Below are 6,524 nucleotides of genomic sequence, written 5' to 3'. Positions count from 1 at the left end.
GCCTGCCTGGTGTGTCTGTGAGCTGCTGCAGCCTCTGCCTGCCTTTCTCCGGGGTAGGGACAGAGATCGGAGGTGAATGGGAACCCAGGCAAGTTAACAGTTCTCCAGGCCAGGCCTGAGTCAGCTCCTAAACAACTCAGAAAGGAGTAGGGGTGGACATTAGGAGGGAGGATTCGTGGAGCTGGGAATTAGGACTGCCTGTCTACCCATCAGCTTGTCCTGTGGGTCCTGTCCTAGAATAGGCAATACCTAAGGATATGAACAAATGTAACAAGGCTCAGTGAAAGTGAAAAGTTTTAAATATAACAAGGCTCATTAGGAACAACTAAATGGTGACCTGTGTGCTGAGACAAGGCTGAGACATTGACAGGGCTGAGACAGTCAGGGAAGGCTGTGCTGCCTGGCGGAGGCAAGGGGCAACTTGGCAGGAAATAGCCTATTTGAAAAGGGTAACCCGTTCTCTTGGGACAACTAAGGGACCTGCTTTAGAGAGGATGCTGAGCGCCGGGTGGGAGTCAGAAGGCCAGGCTGGTAGAGGACTAAAAGTCGAGCTGAGGGGCTTAATTTGAGCAGCTCGGAGAGGTCAGCCAGGGGTATCAGTGGTTTTGGAGGCCGGAGCTTACAGGACAGGAAAGATTTGGTGAGGGGAGTGGTCGGGTGGGAAGGATTGGCATACCAAGTGTAAAACCGGGCTCAGAGGCAAGAAAAGGTGGCTGCGAGGAGCCTGGACCAGAGTTGGGATCCACCAGAATGTGCTGGCTGTGCGGCAGGGAAGGGGCGGGCCCTGAGTCCTGCATCTGTCTAATTGCAAACTCCTAGATGCTGAAGCTGAAGCTCCAGTACTTTGGCCACCTCAAGTGAAGAGTTGACTCATTGGAAAAGACTGATGCTGGGAGGGATTGAGGGCAGGAGGAGAAGGGGACGACAGAGCATAAGATGGCTGGATGGCATCACTGACTCGATGGACGTGAGTCAGTGAATGGGAGTTGGTGATGGACAGGGAGGCCTGGCGTGCTGCGATTCATGGGGTCGCAAAGACTCGGACACGACTGAGCAACTGAACTGAACTGAGAGCTGGCCTTTATTGGCCTCGTCTCAGTCAGGGGATCCCAGCAAGCTTAGAATGGGCCCAACTTTCGCTCAGAGCCCTGAAGTCCCAGCCGCGGGGCCTTGCCTGTATGGGTCATGTCAAGGGAAGGAATCAAAGGCCATGGAGGCTGGGGGGCCCCTTTCACAGCTCAGTACCAACCAGAGAAGCCACATCAGAAGACTAGAAGCCTTCGTAAGGGCAACTTCCCCAGTGGCTCAGTGGTAAAGAATCCTCCTGCCAATGCAGGAGATGGAAGTTCGATCCCTGGTTCAGGAATATTCCCTGGAGGAGGAAATGACAACCCACTCCAGTATTCTTGCCTATAAAATCCCATGGAGGAGCCTAGCGAACTGCAGTCCCTGGGGTCTCAGAGCACACGCACACACAGCACAAGCGTTTGTGGCAGGTGAGCCTCTCGGAGCTTCTCCTACAGGGAGGTGTAGCTGCCTGGGGCCTGGAGTGGACAAGAGAAGCTGGGTCTTTCTGGGCCCCCCAGGTGTCAGGGTTGCTTTCGGCCCGTTAGGAGCTCTGCTAGTCTACTCTGGACTGGGGCCTCTGTGCCTACCACTATCCTAGCAAGGGGTGCAGCTGGCAGAAGCCCAAAGCCTGGGGTGTCTGCATCCAAATGTGGATGCTGCTACTTCCCACTTGAGTGCCCCAGCCTGCTCAGCAGCCTCTCCAGCCCCAGAGGAGCAGGGCCTCCAGGACAAGAAGAAGGAACCAGTGGGCCCCAGGAGAACTTGGCCAGCTAACCCCTCCCTACACACAGGAAGTCTTCAGAACCATAGGGAGGGGTGGTGCTGGTTTCTGGGTGTGGAAGCAGGGACCTGGCCCCTCATCCTGCCATCTCTTAGGGGAAGGAAGGGGAGGTTCTCCCCCACCCCTAACCCTGAGAGTCAGAATTCTGGAGATCACCTTCAAACCATGCAGATTCCTGGTCCCACATTCTGGCAAGGGCAACAGGAAATCATGGGTTAAAAAGAAGAGTGCCCACCCCCTCCAGAGAGACCCACCCTCAGCAGTGTCCTCTGGGCTGCTCAGGGACACTGGAGCCCGGGAGAAGATCTAATGGAGGGACTCTGGTCCTGAGAAAGGCTGCCCAGTTAGGCAGAGGGGGAAGTTCTCTGAGGCCAAACTAAAAAAAGGGTATGACCAGCTACTTGAGAGCCTGAAGTGGATTCCTGGGCAGACTTTCAACCCAGTGCCCCATCCTGCTAGAAGGGAGATTGGATTGTGGAGCCCTGGTGGGAAATGAGATACTATCTTACAACTGAGCACCCCAAAACTACCACCCACTCACCAGCTGGTCCTAATGAGGAGGAAGGGCCCCACGGGCCTGCTTCCTGCCTCCCGCTCGGCTCATCACTGCTCTCTCCCTGCGCTTCAGTGGTCTCAGGCCAGACCGCAGGTGCGGTGGGCAGGGTAACGGCCTCCTAAAGTTGTCCTCGGCCTATTCTCTGGAACCTGTGAATATATTACCCTTCTTGGTAAGAAAGGGATGTGCAGATTTAATTAAGAATTTTGAAATGAGGAGATTAGCCAATAGGCCCAATCTAATCATGAGTCCTTAAAAGTGGAGAACTTTCCTGGCTAAGATTAGAGAGCTGTGATGAAGGAAGGAAGGTCAGAGAGATGTGATGTTTCTGCCTTTAAAGATAAATGGGGCTTCCAGCCATGGAATGTGGGCAGCCTCCAGAAACCAGAAGAGGCAAGGAAACAGATCCTACTCTGCTGCTGCTGCTAAGTTGCTTCAGTCGTGTCCAATTCTGTGCAACCCCATAGATGGCAGCCCACCAGGCTCCCCTGTCCCTGGGATTCTCCAGGCAAGAACACTGGAGTGGGTTGCCATTTCCTTCTCCAATGGATGAAAATCAAAAGTGAAAGTGAAGTCGCTCAGTCGTGTCCGACTCTTCGAGACCCCATGGACTGCAGCCCACCAGGGTCTTCCATCCATGGGACTTTCCAGGCAAGAGTACTGGAGTGGGGTGCCATTGCCTTCTCCGGATCCTACTGTAGAGCCTCCATAACAGAACACAGCCCTGCCAACAACTCAGTTTTATCCTGGGGAGACCTGTGTCAGACTGCTAAATAATATAACTGTTTAGTAATAACTTGGTGGTGTTTTAAGCCACCAAGTGTGTGGAAATTTGTTACTGCAGTGATATAGGACCAGTACACAGAGTGTGTCTTGTTCTCTCCCAGTACAAAGTGAGTGAAGGGATGGTGGGTATGAGCAGGCCCTGCTGTGAGGTGGAGGAGGTCCCTGGAAGTGCAGTAGGGTGTGGGGAAGGGGAGGGGCCTCCCCCCATGCTTGGAGTAGGGGAAAGGCAGGTGGTAGGCAAAGCTGGGGGCCCAGTCCTCATGAACGGGCTGCCTTGTGCTCAGTCTGAGGCTCCATTTCCCTCTGACACTTTGAGCCCAAGGCACAATCCTCTCTGAGCTGCTTGGCCCCAACCCTGCCAACCTGGGAGCCTCATCTTTTCCTGACTTCCCTCGTAGCTCAGTTGGTAAAGAATCCGCCTGCAATGCAGGAGACCCAGGTTCAATTCCTCAGTTGGGAAGATTCCCAGGAGAAGGAAATGACAACCCACTCCAGTATTCTTGCCTGGGAAATCCCATGGAAATCCCATGGACAGAGGAGCCTGGGGGGGCTACAGTCCATGGGGGTGCAAGAGTCGGACACAACAGCATCTAAACCACCACCATCTCTTCCCAGGGCCTAGGTTGGTAACACTGCCACTGAAGGGGAACAAGACCAGGGCAAACTCTCCTCCTGGGTTCTGGCTGTTCCTGATGAAGGAAGTGTGGGCACAGGGCCAGGGTCTCCCAGGCCTGGAGTGGACATGGCAAGGAGAGCAGGCCCAGCTATGTCCTGTCCTCCAGGAGTAAAGGAATGGGGAACCCAAGCCCTTGGTCCTGCTTCACCACAGGGGAGTTATGAGTTCGTGTCCCTTTGAACAGAATGGGATGCTTCTTGCCCAGATGACGGACGACAGCTTGGAGAAGATATTGGCCTTACTCCCTCCACTCCCCCAACAGGAGAGCCCCTTTCCAGGCCCCCCACCATCCAGAGGTCAACCTCACACGGCAGCTGCAGCTGCTGGGGCAGCTGCTGCCCCAGGCCTAGGAGGGGCTCAGCCTCCAGACCTTTAGCCCTCTGTCAGCTCTGCCCTTCAGTCCAGACACCAGCCAGATAGTTTTCCGGAACACCTGAGCAGCCCTGCTTCTGAGCTCTGGGACAGAGGGACCCTCAGGCCTGAAGTCCCCAAACTGGCCTGAGACTCTGGGCCAGGCCTTGCCCCTATTGTCTGAACCAGGGGCTCTGCAAGCCTTGGTCCCCTACACTGGGGGTAAGTGCAGAAGCTGAGCTCCAGTGAAAGCCTAGAGGGAACACCCTGAAAGACATCCCAGAGGTAAGGAGAGGATCCAGTGGTGGAGGGACTGTGGGCAGGGCTCTGAGAATGCCATGGGGGGCAGTACAGGCACCAGGCCACGGGCCACCGCATGGTGCTTGAGTGACTGGGGAACTTCTGACCCTTCACTCTGCTGGACCAGGGGGCCTGGTGCTGATGGAGCGGGCAAATGGCCCCAGACATTGTGTTCCTCCAGCAGCAAGACACCCTGAGCCCTACTGCCCTCACTCACCAGGCTCTGTCTGGTTCCGTCAGCAATGCTGCCACTGTGCCCTTGTCTAACTACGGGGCCATTTGCCTGTGCACCTCAAGTACATCGCTGGGCCCGTGGTTGGGTGCTGCAGGCTCATGACTCTACATTTGCACGTGTGTGGACAAGCTGGGTGTGTGTCAGTGTATCCACCAATCTCGACCTTGGTGTGCATGCCCCAGGGTCCTCAAGGGCTCTGGGCAGGGCTTGGGGCTGGATCGGGCATCCCCAGAGTCCCTGTGGTGCTGGGTAGGGACTGCAGAAGGTGGTGGAGGCCCGATGGGCTCTGGACTCTGAGTCCTTGTGTCCTGGAGGCGGCCGCAGGGCGGGCCGCCTGCGTCAGCCTTGAGCGGCCATCAATAGCACGCGGTTAATTAATTTGATGGGAACAGCAGGGACCGCCGTTTGCATTTAGTGAAGTTCCAGGAACTTCCAACCTCATCTTCATAATTGGCCTCATAAATTGTAAGAAAGAGAGAGATCAGCAAAGCGGGAGGGAGGAGGGGCCGCCCGTCCGTCCTTATTTAATTTTATTGCTGAAATTCATCTTTTTAGCCTCCTCCGGAATCGGCTCTCCCTGCCGGATTTGCCTAATCATGATAAATTAATATTCATTTCCCCGCCTCTTACCCAGCTCCCGCGCCTGGATAGAGTTGGGGTGGGTCTCCTTCCAGCCCCTCCACCATGCCTCGGTGGGAGCCTGGGAAAAGAGGGGCTGTGTTACTACAAGGGTGCAGGGTGGGGGGAATGTGGGTGATTGACTGGGGCTCCCAGAGGAGAGAATCCTGAGACCCCAGACCCATCCCTGGGCAGGAACAGCCCAGAGGGTGTGGGATGCTGGGATCAACTACCCCTGCCCAGCAGGGTCTGGGTGGGAGGGGCAGGAAGAGGCCACGAAGGCATTTTGGAGACCCAGAGGCTGAGACTGGGAGCGGTTAGGATGCATCTGGGAGGTGGATTCTGAAGGTCAGCACCAGGTGAGAGGTGGGGGGAAGGGACCTGGTCTTTGCCCCTCTTCTCCATCAACTAGGTGTACGCTACCTTGCCCTGTGCAGTCTCCAGGGGGACCCACTCTAGTCTGTGGGGCTTCACAGACACCCATATTCTCTGACCGACAGAAGTGGCCACTTCCCAACAGCCCAGCCCAACTAGGTGGCTGGGCCTCTTACACTAGGCACCTTGGCTCTGCTATGTGTGCGTGCTAGTTGCTCAGTCATGTCTGACTTTGTAACCCCATGGTCTGTCTGTAGCCCACCAGGATCCTCTGTCCATAGAATTCTCCAGGCAAGAATATTGGAGTGCGGGTAGCCATTCCCTTCTCCAGGGGATCTTTCCAGCCCAGGGATCGAACCCAGGTCTCCTGTCGTGTGGCTGTACTGCTTTTCCTGGTAAGGCCCTTTCGCAGACCTGCAGGACTGTTTCTGGAAGGGTTAGGCAAATCCTGAGCAGTGGGGCCCCTGAAGTCCAAAGGGGCAGATGCTCTGTCTTCTTGCCTCATAATCAGTATGTGAGATATGGGAGGGATCTAAATTTTATCCACCACCTTACCTCATTTTACAGATGAGGAAACTGGACCGGAAACGGGAGGTTACTGACCCAAGGTCTCACAGAAGTTGGGGCAGGGGGCTGTTTCTATCCCATCTTGGAAGATGGGTGTGGTGGGTAGGATTCTCTGAAAAACCCCAGTGACTTTTGCCCTTTTGAGTGTGGGTAGAGGCTTCAGCTCTGAGGAGGTGCTACTCCTGCAGTTATGTTACTTCATATGGCAGAT

Source organism: Oryx dammah, unplaced genomic scaffold (assembly GCF_014754425.2).
Source record: "Oryx dammah isolate SB20612 unplaced genomic scaffold, SCBI_Odam_1.1 HiC_scaffold_14, whole genome shotgun sequence".
NCBI classification, from domain to species: Eukaryota; Metazoa; Chordata; class Mammalia; order Artiodactyla; family Bovidae; genus Oryx; species Oryx dammah.
This window is presented reverse-complemented; position numbering follows the sequence as displayed.